Below are 17,566 nucleotides of genomic sequence, written 5' to 3' on the forward strand. Positions count from 1 at the left end.
GAGTTGGCTTAACAACTATTTGTAGACACTCTAACAAGGTGGTAGTTCTATTGAATTGTCTAAAGACCTCTGACAAGGCCACTCCTAGAAGGGTGATTCAATCCTCTAATAGGGTTGCACCTAATAGTGTTTTTTGTAACCTTTAATAGGGTTGGATCCTAATAGGGCTCACTTCAGAAGAGTGAAAAATAGTAATTAGTTGCAATTGGTAGTTTTTCCCAAATTGGGTTTCCACGTTAAATCTTGGTGTAAAATGCGTTCATTCTATTTCTTTTCTATGTTATCAACTAAGTTAAAGTAATGATAAACACTTTTAACATCTTAAGATTTGCATGTTAAGTAATTATTGAGCAATTACAATGTTTACCAAGTTATAACATTTTATGTGTGTTTGACGAGCATCAATAGTGTTCAATTTTCAGAGTTTATTTTGTACTGACATCTAAGGGATTTGGGATATATTTTTGTAGTAATTAATTCACCCCTTCCATTTCCAACAAATAGGACTTAGAAAACTTGAGAATTCCTATAGTTTACGATGACGAATCAATTGATTAATGAATATCAATTAATTGAGAATGTTTGGTTAGCAAGAATAATTAGTGATGTATGGTAAAAATGATTGAATTGACCTAGGATTATATTATGAGTTATCTAAATCCTAAAGGGAAAATTAGTAAATGATTGACCAACTTGATTAGATAAATGTGTTAATACCCTTTGATAAAATGCGACAATTATGCAGATCGACTAGGACAATGATAGGTAGATCAAAGCCATGATCAAATTGAATAAATGACTAGGATTGATAATATGCCAAGGACACATGATATAGATTAAGAAAATGTGACATTTAACAAACATTGTAAGTGCCACAAGATTGAAATTGATTGATAGGGTTGATCATAATAACATCGACAAACTTAGTCAGTGTCATTAAATTGATTGGATAATGTACTGATCTAACACTACGGGGCTTGAAAATGTTAATGATCAAATGATAAGAATGATAGTTTGACCTAGCACTAAGGGACATGATAGTACTAAAGTCATATTTGATGGGTTTGATAAGATTTGATAGGTTTCCAAGGCACTAAGAGAAATGACAATACCTAGGGTTTGGTAGATGATGATTGATTTGAGATATTTGACATGTTTTAGATTGATTAGGGCTGATTTGTGATGATTTTAGGTTGACTTGGGATGATTCTGGATTGCTTTGGGATGATTTTGGGTTGATTGGGGATGATTTCGATGATGTTGAAATGATTTTGGGTTGATTCTAAAAAGTTTGGATAAAATGGGAACCGATTCCGAAATGATCTACAATTGATTTGAAAGGGGATACGAATGATGAAGGATATTGTCAAAATACACTTGAATGAGAATCAAGTTTTCCAAAAGATCATAATTCATGAAATGAGAAAATGGGATGAGTTAGTATGAAAAAGTGATTAAATAGTAGACGCGATCAATTTTTGAGCATCTACACTCATATCTTAGATCTCATACCATATAACAATAAACTTGTAATGTTAAAATGAAATCTATCTAAGCATAACATACATGAAATCATAAACTCATAACACAATGATTTTGGTAACCCAGAAACACTTCAAGATGAAGGTAAAAACTAGGGTTGGGATGAAACCCACAAATCTTTACTACTGCAACACAAATTTTGCCTATTAGGGCTACAATTTGATCACTTCTAATGATCTACCCTGTGAGGGGTTTTCTATGTTAAAAGATTTTAAGACTGTTAGGTCTTACCTTGATAAAGGATTTTACACTTACAATTATAAAGTAAGGATTGTATTAGGAGATTTAAATCAGGTTTTTTAGAACCACTCTATTAAGAGATTTTCCCTAACTCAATCTGTCAAAACTAATTCAGTACCTAATCCTTTAGTTTTCTCTAAAATATATTTATGGATCTCCTCTTTCCAATCTCAAATTGATCTCCTTATCTGATATGCTTTTTTCTATCCTTTACTGCTAGGTTGCTCTTTCTGCTCTCCTTTCAAACTTATCCTTCCTTGCTCTGTTCTCATCTTGTTCGCTCCTTCACATCACCATTCACAATAAATTATGATTTAGGGTTAGAACCCTTCCTTAAATAGATAATCATAGAAAGTTCTAGATCCTAATCAATGACCCATATTTCATCCTTTTGTCATTTTATCCTTCTAATTTTCTGATTGGTTAATATTTTTTTCTTGGGATTAATGCCTTCTACCAAAATGCATAATCTATTCTTTAATTATCTCTACAATCTTTAAATGTCATGTAGAAGTTGGTTAAAATGATTTACATTATTTTTTGTGTCATTACAAACTCATATGTCAAAATTGGTTTACGCAACATTTGAATGTTATGATGCTCGTTCATAACTAACATTCATGTTGTCACTTAGATTCTATACACTCAACATATACTTACTCACTTGGTATTAATTAACTTTCCATTAGCTTGGTCTCATATATTTTACTTGACATGTATGCTTGCTCAATCTATACTAGGGTGCTTGACAACCTTTGACTTGTTTGGCATGTGAAGAAATATAAACAAGTCTTCTATACCTTGACCTTCTTTAGATGGATTGGTCATAGTGATGATTAGCTAATACTGCCTTGGATATAATTAAGTGTTAGACACTAATAGACAACTTAGGCTTAGAGATCAACAATCTCCCGCTTTGACAATAGTGGCAAAAATACTTTGTCATGACTTAGCTATCCATACAAAATAAAAAAATAGTACTTCCCCTGAGACTGTAACTCGATCTTAAAAATGTATCTCTACTATAAAATATATACATGTCTGTAAACTTTGATGCTAACTCATCCGCTAATTCTATTTCTAATTTTTGTCTCCCCTTTTGTGTCTATCATGAAGATATTTCCCCTTGTTTTTTGGCACTTATGACTTGGGGTTTTCTTGGGTTAACTTGTATTTATCCAAAAAAGTTTGATGACTTGCCAATATGTCTTCAAGTCCTTTATTCCATCTATCTCTAAGTGATTCCATGACTTGAGTGTGAATCTCTAGCTGAGCATCTATATTAATTAGGCTCTTTGCTATTGAAAGATGTGGATCTTTCCTTGTTAAATTCTAAGCCACAGATAATTCCCTCTAAATTATCTATAGTTGGGGTAGTAGCATGAATTAAATATAAATTAATTAATTCCTTATGCAATTGTCTCTAGCCATTAACTCGGCTAATCTCTATTGATCAAATGTCAACTTATTGTAGGAAGGTGAACTTGAACTTGCATTTTTGCTCAATAAAATTGTACACATCTTCATATCTACTTGTATCAAATCAATATAACATTGATTCTCTAATGTGAAGAACTCAACATCAAAAAGTTTCATATACAAAGAATGAACTACTTTAAAATTTCCTTCTATCTAAGTGGTAAGATTAGAAATATTAACATACCTAATTGAAAATTCTGTTGAGACTTTCTCCAAAAAAATTGGCTCAAATTTCCTTTCAGACCATCTCATCAATTTATCATTGGTCTCTATATCTTCCATTTGAAATTTATCAACTATATACACAAAAAGATCCAAAATTGGATGTTGCTCATTAACATCATAAATCTCAAATGCATCAACAAAAATATCCTTTATATTGTGTAATACCTATTTATTTTTGTGATCTCTTCTTAACTATTCTTGCTTTGTCTTGTAACTTAGCAAGATTTGTAATTCTTACATCTATTCTAGAGTCATATTGTTTAAATAATACATAAGTAATATGATTGATTAACTCATCTAAAATCATTGACTCGTCTATTGTCTAATCTTTCTATGCCATTATCTAGATCGAGGGGTGCTATCACCGGGTAGTGTTACCTGCAATTGTATTCCCTTTGTACTCGATCTAGGTGTCTTCTCTCATTGAGTTGATTTAAGCTGTTGTACAGGTGTAACAAATAATATCTCTATGGGCATGGTAATTAGTAGCTATATAAGAGGTTGAATAGCCTCTTGTTCCTTGGGTTTCTCTTTCTCTTTTGGTTCTTTCTTCTTTTTTGCATTTTTCTCATCCATTTTCTCCTCTATGACATGGGTAAATTGTGGAAACACAATTATTACCTTGCCATGTTGCTTGCCACTCATGTCAGAAACAACTATAACTAATGTGACTTGAAAATCATCAGTCTTTGCACTTTCAATCCTTGGATAATCCTATATTTATAGCAACATTGGATTGGTGCTTGGTAGAGAGGTATTTGGGGCATCTAATTAAGCACTTTTAAAATCTTCCTCAGTTAATACATTTTGATTCTATGGAGATGAATCAAGAATTTCCTCTATAGTGACAAAATCTTGTTGTTCACACCCTTCTACCAAATGCCTTATCCCTTCTGCTATCTTAACAACTTCTTCTTCATCATCCCATTCTTCTACTTCTACTGCATCTCTACCTTCTTCCTCTTCTTCTTCTCAAGTTGATGGAAACAACATTCCAAATGTTTCCTTCCATATAAGAATGTTTCTTTCTCTAATTCATGAGCCTTATTTTTCAAAATTTTGTAGGCCCTCTCCTTAGGCAAGAATTTCTTTATAAAATCTTTTAGGGCTATAGACATGTGTGTCTTCCCCAAATTAGGCATTGTTTGTGCTAAAGTGGTCTCCCTTATATGCCTTTCAATGGATAATGCCCACTTCCACTTAGCATCAACTTTATTATATAGATCTTCTGAAATCCCTTCATCTAATTATATAGGTGTATACCTAAACTTGATCACCATATCTATCATATATTTTTAAAGATTCTCTTGATCACCTTTATTTGAATAATAAAAAATAATATTCTTAAATCTTGCAAAACTTGTTGGGTCTCTAATCTCTTTACGTACCTAGTCCACAATCATTTTTGGTAGTCTAGGCACAAGTTGAAGTTTTCTCAAAATTTCAAACTTAGTTTCTTCACCATCTTCCTCCTCTTCATGTGTTACTACTAGTTTTCTCCTCAACCTCTTGTGTAAACTTTTCTTTGGTGTTTTGGTTGGCCTCCTCTTTGATGTAATATCTTTCTCTTTTGCAACCAAGGACTAAGTTTCCTTTGATTTTGTGATCACTCTTCCGTTTGGCTCTAGCTTAGGTGGTGCAACAACCTTCTTCACACCTTTCTTTAGATCCTCTTTTACCTTTGGATCAACAATCACTAATTTCTTCTACTTCATTTCCTTGGGCTTGGCAACAACTAGCTCTTTGCCTTTAGATTCTTCAGCTTAAAATTCTTCATTATATTCCTTATCCTCTCCTTTTCCTTTAGTTATCTAAAGTTGACCTTTAGCAAGTTTTCCCTCAAGACCCTTAATCATCTTCTTTCTTTTCTTATACATCTTGGTAACTTTTGTTTCCATCATCATTTTGATCTTGGTTGTCGTGTAGATACCAAATGGATCAACATTTAATCTCTTTAGATAATAATGTAGTCACTGCTATTGTAACTTCGTCAATATTTACTTCATATTGTATAGGCCTTAGCCATGCAACCCCCGATATTACAGCCCATGCATAGATAAAACCTATATCTACCATAAAACATATATCATCAAAATAATTATCTACAACCGACTTAGGTATTCTCATTACATTCTTCATCTTATTCTTGCATTCTTAAAAGTAATTATCCATTATTGCCTCAAAATTTTCTCCCAACTGCCTGATTAGGTCACTTGTCTGCTCATTCTAGTTGGTTCCTATTCCATACAATTGTGCCAATGGTGGGAAATTAATATAAACTTAGAAAAATATACAAACAAGTAAGGATCCAAACTTACATGATGTGTTCTTCACTTTCCTTATTTCTCCAAGATTTTTAGATAATTGTTGCAATTGCAACTTGCAAAGATCATAACTATGACCTTTCTTAATAATTTTCTATCTGAGGTCCACTGCAATACAAGGTGTGCTATTCAACTAGCTCAACTGATATAATTTGTGTGCAATCACACTTATTGCAAACTCAATGACTAGGTCTTTGATTTCATTGATCGACATTCCATGACCATTCCATTTTACCTTCGTTTGTTGTTCAACAACATCCCTCACAACACTTCTCATTGTCTTTGGTCTATATAGGGTATGATAACTAGTAACTTAGCCTTATTTATCCTTATTGGTCCACCCTCAAACGATATCTTCATGTCGTGTATGTGACTCAACACAATTTTCATCCACTCAACCTTAAAAACCTTCAAAAAAAGCTAGGGCATGGGTCATCCCTTTCTTAGCAACAATTTCATACTCATCCTTCACCACTCCATTATCACACAATTTCCCATAAGCTGCATGAAGTTCATAGTCTCCAATTTCTCCCACTTTGCACATATAACATGATTGTACATCATGAATCATCAATACTCTTGGTGGAATTAATGATAGGGCACCAAATTCATCACCAATCAATGCAACATTAGGATATTCCTTGAATTTTGGTGGACACTGATCGTTCCTTGCAATTTGTGCATTGCTCTCCTTCAACATTTCCTTAGCAGACACAGATGCAAAAGATGCCGTTTCCAAACTAGGGTTTTGAAAAAAAATTGCCTCAACAACTTCAAAAATAATTTAGCTCAGCACTAAAACTTAATGTGATCTTCCAATTTTTCCAATGACACACTTTCGCTTGCTATGTCATTGGAATTGCCTTAATTGCCTTTGAATCGCATGTGCACTGAAAAATGCTTGGTAAAATGAAAATGATTATCAAAATTTGATATATATCTTCAATCTTGTCCATTCAGGTCTACAATAAGTGCATTTGTACTCTGGTAGGTGCATAACAACTATCTTGGCCTTCACAAGTTATGTTCACACTTCTTTTCATTCAAATACTTGATCACTATCACTTCACTTGGTGTAACACCCTGCCAAGGGATCCAAAGAATTAACCTAAAGTTTTACTAAGTTTGGTGATCATTTTTAAAAAAAAAATCATGAAAGTAAAAACCATCTACATCATACATATGATAATGAAAGCAATAGCAACAATACAAGTGAAAGTAAACATAGTATACATAGCAGGTTACATTCTTCATGGATCCCTTAACGTTGAATTACATCTAAATTAACTATCCATCTAACATCACATCCTAGGAAATAATAATGATACATCCAACGTACTTAAACAATATACAAATGTCCTTTTAGTAATTACATTTTAGATTGCTCAATCGTCCACTGTACATGTCACAGGGTATGAAAGGCTTAAAAGAATATACATATGTGAAATAAAGTACATCATCATCCTAATTCTAATCCATGATGCAACAAAGTAAATGAAACCACTCATCATACATGATACATCATCATAAGAGATAACCATAAGTAATCAAACATAAATATCTAAGTGCACGGTTCCTCCCAACCGTAAATAGCATCATTAGACCATCGTGGGTCCTAGCCATCCCTCCATGCGTAACATCCTAAATCATCGAAGAGATCATCAATTTTATCAAATAGGAATGTCACTCCTACAAACATACTACATCATATACATAAAGTATATCTAACATGCAAAATAAAGCATAAGATAACATCATCTAACATATGAAAATCATCAATGTAAGGATACGTGTACATCATCATAAAGAATGCATCAGCCACGGTGTCTCAAATGGACCTCAAATGATAAGAGTAATAAAGCACTACCACCCGACCACGTGGAACCTAAATGGTCCACTCCCACCGTGCTAAGGAGATAATCTCGAGTCCCAAATGGGTTATCAAATCACATAATACAAAAACTCTCTAAGTCAAGGAATCCTAAAAGTATACTAACTCAAAGGTTCCAATCACAAAATTGACATCTAATCCCAAAGGCACACAAAGACATGTAGGAAACCTACTATGCAAGCGAGAAAGTGTCATCACATAGATCATGCTAGAGTTACCCTGGTAGTCTCCCAATAGACCTCGGCCCCCTAGTGATCCCTGTGCAGCCACTAGTATCCTCTCATACTGACGAGGCATACTACAGAATTTAAGGTCGCAACCAAGAGTTCTCTTTACTCCCATCCTAGTATGTACAAGCACTCGAGGCATGGGCGAGAACAAAACAATTATCTTTTTAGGTTCATTAAGTTAGTATTAGGTGTGAATGTTTTCACTTATTAAGACAACTTACAATGAGTTACCCTGACAGCCTCTTAGGGCCCTGACCCCCATTGCAAGCCACTTCTCGACACTACAAGTAGATAACCTACCCTAAGCTCATGGAATCATAAATCAAAAAATACCAAAAGATAATCCACAATATAAACATCAAATCTCCATGAGTCAACTGAAAAGCATCCATAGATAATCATGACCACAACAATTCTCTATTGGCAATTGAAGGTATCCCTGATAATCACAATAATCATTGGTTCTTAATAAGCAACCAAAAGTATCTCAAAATAATACTGATTGAAGGCTCCAAAATGGTTGAGTCAAAACATGTCACAACATGACATCATCAAGATCAGATAACAATTTCAATTCCATCAAATGACTAGAAAGTAACTCAAGTATAATTGATCGATGACTCAAAATGGTTAAGTCAAATGTCTCATACATATGAATCTCAGCTTCACACAAGAAGACTAGAAAGCATTAACAATCAGTAAATACAAACATCTCATAGAGTATACCATCACATAACCATGGTCGGGTTTATAAAGATCGAAATCAAAAGACATCATCATGAAATCACAATCATAACCCCCAAGCCTCTGGTAGACGTCCTATAACTGGTCAACACTAGTCAACCCAAAAACCCAAAACAAGAAGCATAGAGTAAACACAATGCAAGCACATATTTTGGTTTGCTAAGATTACATAGTTGAATAATGTGTGGAGGTCTCAATTTTCATTTAAGAGTTGAATACTTAGTGAAGGAATATTACTCATCTAACCTACGTGTTATTTTGTTGGAGCTGTTTTGCTTTCCCATAACTCTTAAGATTCAGTTTTCTAAATGTTCTAAATGTCTATTATATATATGCATTTTGTTGATAATGACCCCCATCATTTAAAAAAAAAAATGTAATAATCACCAACAATTATACATCTTCATTTCCAAACCGATTAAATTAGATTTATATTATTATTAAATTAAAAGATTAATTATTAAAAGGATAATCTATTAAAATATTAATTAATATTTTATAATACATAATTAAAAAAATATTAATTATTAAAGAAACAATCTATTAATAAAATTTTATTTATAATATATATTGATTAATATTATATAACATTTAATATTATATAAGATTTAATACCTAATGATATACATAATAATCATTAATTAAAAATTATTAAAATAACATTAACCGAAATTCATTTAAAACCGATTCATAAAAAATAAAATTTGAAATGCATAACATATTGCGTATGTTTTAAAAAGGTCGCCGCCTTTATGGTGGAGCTGTGCAGCCCTGCCTGCGGTCGTAGGGCTTATGACGGCAGTCGCAGTATCTGCGACTGCAGGCATGGATGTCGTGGCCAAGCAGGGGGTACGGGCTTCGCCCTCCCTTGTTCAATAATTTTAAAATTTTTTTTATAATGTTTTTCATAAAACGTTTCTTATGCGATTCAAAATTTTTAAAATGGTTTTCGACTGTAATTAATATTCAAATTTTCAATAAAAAATAAAAATAAAATATATGTATATATATGTGTATGTGTATATATATATGTGTATATATATATATATAATATATATATACACAGAGTTTTCTTTTTTAAGCACAACAACATTTTAATAAACACACACACACACACACACATGTATATATATATATGTGTGTGTGTGTGTGTGTGTGTGTGTGTGTGTGTGTGTGTGTGTGTGTGTGTGTGCAGATATAAATAGGTACATTTCTATCAAGAACATATACACAATTTTTTTTTTTTAAAAGGGCTTTCAATTTTAAGATTTTTTCTATAAAATATTTGTTCTCTAAATTTACCCAATAATTCTTCTAATAGGTTTGATTATAAATTTTAACCCTAGCCCTATAATTTCACTAGATCTATGCATATGAAAATTTCTCATTTAAAATGACAAAATGCATATAACCAACATATGAAAATCCTCAAAAAACACTCAGAAGACACGAAGAAGATAGGAAGTGCAAGAAGCAGAATCAACATAGGCAAAATCACAAGTGTCTACCCGGATACTGATGCTAATTCGCTTCTCCTCAGAAAATGCAGAGCAAGCTCCTTCCTTCCCCCACGTTCTCGAGTCCTCCAAAAATGCTCTCCAAATGCTCTCCCTTAGCTTCTAAGAGTGCCTGAATATAAAGAACTCTCAGGAAGAACCTAGAATGTCTCTAGAAACAACCAAAAGGTGTTGACAACTAAGCATGAGTCTTTTCCAACCTTCTAGATGAGTCATAAGGTTGTAGACACCATGTGCTTAATTTGTGTGCTAACTCCTGTGTTGTTGACATATGTGCAATCAAGAGGTGCATTTACTCCTAGGCAAGCTTATAACTTTTATTTTAATTCTCTTATAACTTTTATTATTATTATTTATTTATTACTTTATTATTATTTTAATTATTTTAATTTTAATTTCTAATTTCTTTTATTTAATTCTTTTCTCAATTAATTTTCATTTAATTAATTATAATCAAAATATCAAAGATCATGATATAATATTAATTTTTTTCTCAAATAATTAAATTATTAATTAAATCTTTTAATTTTAGACTTAATTAATAAAATATTCACCATAGACCTCCAAAATAAAATATGAAAACCCATCACAGAACAATCCATACAAAATCAGTCTAAAGGGTTAAAAATCACGAATTATGTCATCTGACACATTCAAAAGGTAAAATATCCAGATGCTTGTCCTACCTCACTAGGACAAATGGTTTAAGGGTTTATGATTTGGACTTGAGAATTTATCTCCCCTCTCTCACCATTGAGATAGTGCAATAGGGTATGCTCATTCTGGAAATTTAGGGAAGTTGATACTCGGTGCATCGTGTAGATCCTGACTAGTAGGTGACTACGACTCCCTTCCTTAACCACATCAAAAATGCCATACATAAGAACAAACACGCACACCATACACATGCAAGTACAAGGTTAGTATCCATAATAAAACACATGTGATAATAAACCATCAACTAATCATCATCAATAACTGAAGGCAATGTAATAATCATCATGCATACATGAAATGTAGAGTCTAAATAATCTCATCATACATCAACTGAATCCATAACATAATGTCTGATAGTCTCGAAACAATGTTACTAATCCATCAACATAAAACTAGTCTAACATAGTCTGACAATAATAACAACAATGTGTGCAGAAAGATGTGAACGAGGGCAGGCACTACACTTGGTCAATATCATTTTGTTAAACCAACACATTAGCTCATTTGATGTAAGTGCTCAGTTTTGTATATGAGCAATGTTAGTATGCTAATAGAAACCAAATTTAAATAAAGCTTCTACAAACTAAACAAAATTCATAAACTTCAAGATAGACTAAGATGAACTCTCAATTGAGAATATGAGCCATTAATGGGCTCTCTCAATGAGAAGCTCTCTTGTTGAGTAGCTTTGTCTAAATAGATAGGATGTATGCTCAAGCTTATGCTTCAAAAAGGGCTTCAAATGGAGTTGGAATTTGGGTGTGAGTGTATGGTTTTGATGTAAAATGGCTTCTCAAAATGGCATTATGACTTTACTTCATGGATTGTGTTATTTTGCAAAGGGGAAGGATCCAATTTATAGGCAAGAGGCTTGAGGGATTGAGGGCTAAGATGCAAGGATGGGAAAAAGCTCATGGAGGGCTCAGATTGCATGAGAAGAGAGCACATGGATTGTGCTTCCTTATAGCCAATCAAGGAGTGACACATGTCACATGGTGAGAGGATGGAGGAAAGGGGAAGAATGAGTCAACAAAGAAGGCTCAAGGGATAAAATCTTCATAAAGACCCTCATAATGACTTGTAAGAGCAATAAAAGGGCTTGTAAGAGTCATTTATGACCTAGTGGACTTCATAAAGTTTTATGGTTGAGATATTTTGAGGGTGATGAGAGCAATTTCGACTTGGGATTGATTAGGAAGGGTTTAAGCTTGGTTAGGCTTGTGCAAATGATTAGAGGATGGATTAGGATGGTTTAGGATTAGCTTAGGGATAGGCAAGCGGATGGCATTTAATGAGGGTGGGTGAAGGAGGAGATATTTGTTAACTTTGGCTTGGGTTAGGAAGTTTTAACTCATGTTTAGGGAATGTGACAAGGTTAGGAGGGGATTAGGATTAGGTTTAAAGACATCTTCTAGAAGAGTCTAGACTTTGGATGAGGATAAAGACTTTCTAGAATAGTCTAGAATTTCCTAGGATGAGGATGAAGACTTTCTAGAAGAGTCTAGAACTTCTTAGGATGAGGATAAATTAGATTTTTAAGAAATAAATAAAGATTTATTTATTTCAAGGGTTTGGGTTGAGGAGATATTTATTAAAACTTTTTTAATAAACATGAGGATTAATATTTAATCTTAATTAAATATTTTGAGTTGGGATTAGGGGTAGGAAATGATGGGATTAGCCTTTAATCGAAATTAAAGAAGGATTAGAAGATTTTGGAAGAGGTTATTGGTCATAAGGAAATTGACCAAGTTTTGGGCAAAAAATAAATTTTTTATTTATTTTAGGATTTTTGGTCAATTTATTAATTAAATAATTAATAAATAAGGAAATAATGTTTAAATAAGATTTAAACATTTTTGGGAGGGATTCCTTAATTAAATATTTTTAATTAAGATAAAGGGATTTAATGGCATAAAAATTAATTAATTAATTAAATAAATAATTAATTAATAAATGATGATGTCATCAGGACTTTTTTAGAAAATAAAAATACTTTATTTTCTAAAGGTTTTTAGGTGTCTACAAGTTTATATTGCAATGCTTGATCAATACAAATTCTATTATTGATGCTCAACACTTGATAGTGTAACTTATTCCATTTCCTAATTCTTCTCTCAGATCTATCCTAATGCATCTTAATTCATGCTGATATGGAATTTTGTGCACTCAATGCATAGGAACTAATGTAAGATAAATCACTAAATATATAGTTACTTACATACCTGCTTTACTTAGTTGGATGTGGTGTGATTGCTTGATCCATTGGACTGGGTGATCTCAACTTTGCTTTATCCACTACCTCTAGCTTCTAGTATCTCTTTTCATGATTTACTTATCTCAACTTTTCCTTTTTCTTTGTTGATTCTACTATTTGGTGCTGGTGCTTAGGTCCTGCAGTTCTAACTAACATGTCCAACCTTATGACAACTAAAACAAACTAGTTTTCCATTCAAACATTTCTTGTATTTTCCTTTGAAATGTGTCTTAATGTAATTCTCTAGAATGGGTCTATACTCTCTACAGTAATGATAATTATACCATGTGTTGTAATCCCAACTGTAAGAGTTACCTTGCATAGGTGCATTTATTTTCCCCTTAGATGTCCAGTTGGATTTTTCTTTGGATCCACATTCATGAGCTCTATGTTCATATTTTTGACACTTATAACAATTTCTTCCAAATCTAGGTGTAGTAGGTGCATCACTTGTTTTTGACCTGCATTCATGTGCTTGGTGTCCTTGTTTCTTGCAATTAAAATAGTTACCAACAAACTTAGGTTTAGGATTTTTCATACCAATTTTTCTTCTACAAATGTTAGCAGTGTGTCCAAGTTTACCACAATGATGACATGTAGGTTTTCCTTTGGATTTTTCATTTATTTTCTCTCCACTCTTTGATGAATCTCCCACTTTAGTAGATGAAGAGTGCTTGATACGTCCTAGACTAGAAGTATCACTAGATGACCTTCATGATCTTATCAGTTTTAAAGTATCTAATAGCTTCACTTGGTTTGCTTATTCTTTCTAGTACTTCTTTCTTAGATCTGAATTGATTCCTTAGTTGGTCACTTTGTGATCTCATATTTGTGATCTCCATGTCCTTTTTATTCAACTATTGATTTGCAAGTAACAATTGGTTCATCATGTCCAACTGATTATTTGTAAGCTTCTACACATAAAATGATGTTTCTTCAAGTCTAGTAGCCATTTGTCTTTTATATTCTTTAGCCATGATTTTGTCTTCTTTAGATTTCTTATTTTGTTTGGTCACCTCACATAGTCTTATTGATTGAATTTCTTGTTCTCTTTTGAGTTCTTTGATTTATTTACTTAGGATATTATTCTTCTCTAGTAGATATACTATTTTTGCATCATTGTCATCAATATTTTCACAGTTAAGCAATCCTCTGACATCAACTTCCTTGTATAGTGTTTCATTCTATTGAATGGCCATATCTTTCCTTTTCTTTAAGGATTTCCTTAACTCATTTTTTGCTCCTTCAAGTTGTTACAGTATGATCTAGATTTCAATCATCTAGTTCTTAATGACCTTTTCCATTTTGTATTCCTCCATTTCAAGATATGTACTCCTAAGTTGTTAAATTTTTTTCAAGAGAATTGTGCTCTAATACCAATTGTTGTAAAACATAATGGGAAACAAGATACTGGAGAGGGGGGGGTCGGGGGTGAATCAAGATCAATAAAATTTTCACTGATAAAACAATTAACTATATTCACTGGACTAATCCATCTCATATCTTATATCTCATACCATATAAATATAAACGTGTAATGTTCAAATGAAATCTATCAAAGCATAAATTCATAAAATAATGATTTTGGTAACATATAAACACTTCTGATGATCTACCCTATGAGGGGTTTTCTCTATTAAAAGCTTTTAAGATTGTTGGGTTTTACCTTGATTAAAAGATTTTACACTTATAATATAGGAAGGATTCTGTTAGGAGATTTAAATAAGGTATGTTAGAACCACTCTATTAAAAGATTTTCCCTGACTCAATCTATCAAAACTAATTCAGTACCTAATCCTTCAATTTGATCTAAAATATATTTACGGATCTCCTCTTTCTAATCTCAAACTGATCTCCTTATCTAATATGCTTTGTTCAATCCTTCACTACTAGGTTGCTATGACTGATCCCCTTTTAGACTTAGCCTACCTTGTCCTATTGTCAGCTTGTCACTCTTTTGCATTACCATTCACTATAGATTATGATTTAGGTTAGAACCCTTCCTTAAATAGATAATCATAAAATTTATAGATCTTAATCAACAATCCATATTTCATCCTTTTGTCATTTTACCCTTCTAATTTTTTGATTGGTTAATATGCTTTTCTTAGGATTAATGCCTTCTACCAAAATGTATAATCTTTTCTTTAACTATCTCTACAATCTTTAAATATTGTGTAGAAGTCAACTAAAATGATTTACATAAGTGTTTGTGCCATTACAAACTCATATGTCAAAATTGGTTTACTTGGAATTTGAATGTTTTGATGCTTGGTCATAACTAACATTCATGTTGTCACTCAACTTCTATACACTTGACATATATTGACTCACTTGACATTAAATAACTTTCCATTAGCTCGTCCTCTTATGTTTTACTTGACATGTATGCTTTCTTGATCTATACTAGGGTGCTCAACAACCTTTGACTTGTTTGACATGTGAAGAAATATAAATAAGTCCTCAAGTAGCTCGACCTTTTTTAGATGGTTTGGTCGGAGTGATGACCGACCAACATTTCCTTGGAAAATGACTAAGTGTTAGACACTAATAGGCAAATTATTCTTAGAGATCAACATAGGTGAACTTGATTTAACCTAGTCCTAGAGGTTTAGTCCTAGGTGCCATAGAAAGTGCTAGGAGTTTATGAAGGTGAAACCAGAAGATGGTGATTTGAACATGAGATATGATAAAAAATGATATAAAAAAAACACCTAGAAGACCATGTTAGAAAGTGAGAAATGATGAAGAAGAGTGAAATGAAAGATGAGAGGAGAGAAAGAGACTGAAAGCACACTAAGGAGGGATAAAAGGTTTCAAAATGAAGTGCATCCATTTTAAGATGGTATAGGATGAAAGTGAATCAGAATCATAAGATGATATGGATGAGATTGAAGCATTTCTTGCAAGGAGGTTACCAAAAGGTAAAGGTAAATTACCTCTGATGCATTTCAAATATAATGAAGTTCGTGAATTTGCTGTAATATGTCCTAACAAGTACAAGAATGACAAGAAAGACAAAAATGACAATATGTATCACAAATACAGAAAGAACAAAGACTACTAGGAAAAGTGAATAAATCATATTGTATTGCTGAAGAAGAGCATATCGAGTCAGATATTGAAGATGACAAAGGTGTTGGAGCAGTGTATGTTACTATGAAAGAAGATCCTAATGATGAAAGGTATGAGGATGGTAAAACTCTTAGTTCACATTAGAGTAAGAATGATACTTGGATCATTGATAGTGAATGTTCACATCACATGGCTTGAGACATTAGTAAGTTTGATAAATTTGAAGAATATGATGGTGGAATTGTTAAGCTAGAGAATGATGTTCCATGTCCAATAAAAGGTAGAGGTTCATTGATGCTTAATAAAAAAATGAAATGTGATGATGCATATTGGGAGCAGGGACTAAAATATAATCTGTTGAGTAGTTGCTTAGTTGAATAATACAGGTCACAAGTTGGAGTTTCAGAACAAGAAAGTCAAGATCTATAATGATGAAGGAAATCTGATTGGTACTAGAGAACAAGCAATAGGTAATCTATTTTACCTAGATCCTAAAATTGATATATGTCTATTTGAAAAAGTGAAAGATGTGTGATTGTGGCATAAGAGGCTATTTCATGTTAATTTTGATCAAAGTCAAAAGAAAAGAAAGAGTTAGACATTTACTGAATTTGAATAAACTTGAGAATGCTATGTGAAAACAATGTCAACTCATTAAGATAACCAAGTCAAGTTTTTCAAGAAAGACACATACTTCTAATGATATTATGGAATTAGTGCATGCATATATGTGCAGGTCAACAAGAGTAGAAAGTTATTATGGTGAGAAATATTTCATACTAGTTATTGATGATTATTATAGGATGACGATGATCAAGTTTATGAAGTTAAGTCACATACTATTGATATGTTCAAATGGTATAATTATACAGTTGAAAAAGAAATTGGTCGACACTTAAAATGTTTGAGATCTGATAGAGGTAGTGAGTTTATGTCTGTTAAACTCACTAACTTTTGTGTTGAGCATGGAATTAAAAGATAGTAATCAACGCTGAGGACTCCACAATAGAATGAGATTGTTGAAAGATTGAATAGGTCAATTATGGATTGTGAAAAAAACATTTCTAATTGAAAAGGGAATTGGTCAAATGTTTTGAGAGAAGCCATTAGCATTGCAGTCCACACTCTCAACCAAGTTCAACTGAAGAAAGGAATAAACAAGACACCCTATGAACTTTGATATGGTCATATGCCTAATGTGAGTTATTTCAAAATATTTGGAAGTAGATGTTACATTCATAAGGTGCAAGGAATGTGAAATTTTATTCTAAAAGCGATGAAGGTATTTTCCTTGGTTATTCTTCTAAGAGAAAATCCTATAAATG

This window comes from Cupressus sempervirens, chromosome 7 (assembly GCF_028749045.1).
Source record: "Cupressus sempervirens isolate cs-2001-9-10 chromosome 7, ASM2874904v1, whole genome shotgun sequence".
NCBI lineage: Eukaryota > Viridiplantae > Streptophyta > Pinopsida > Cupressales > Cupressaceae > Cupressus > Cupressus sempervirens.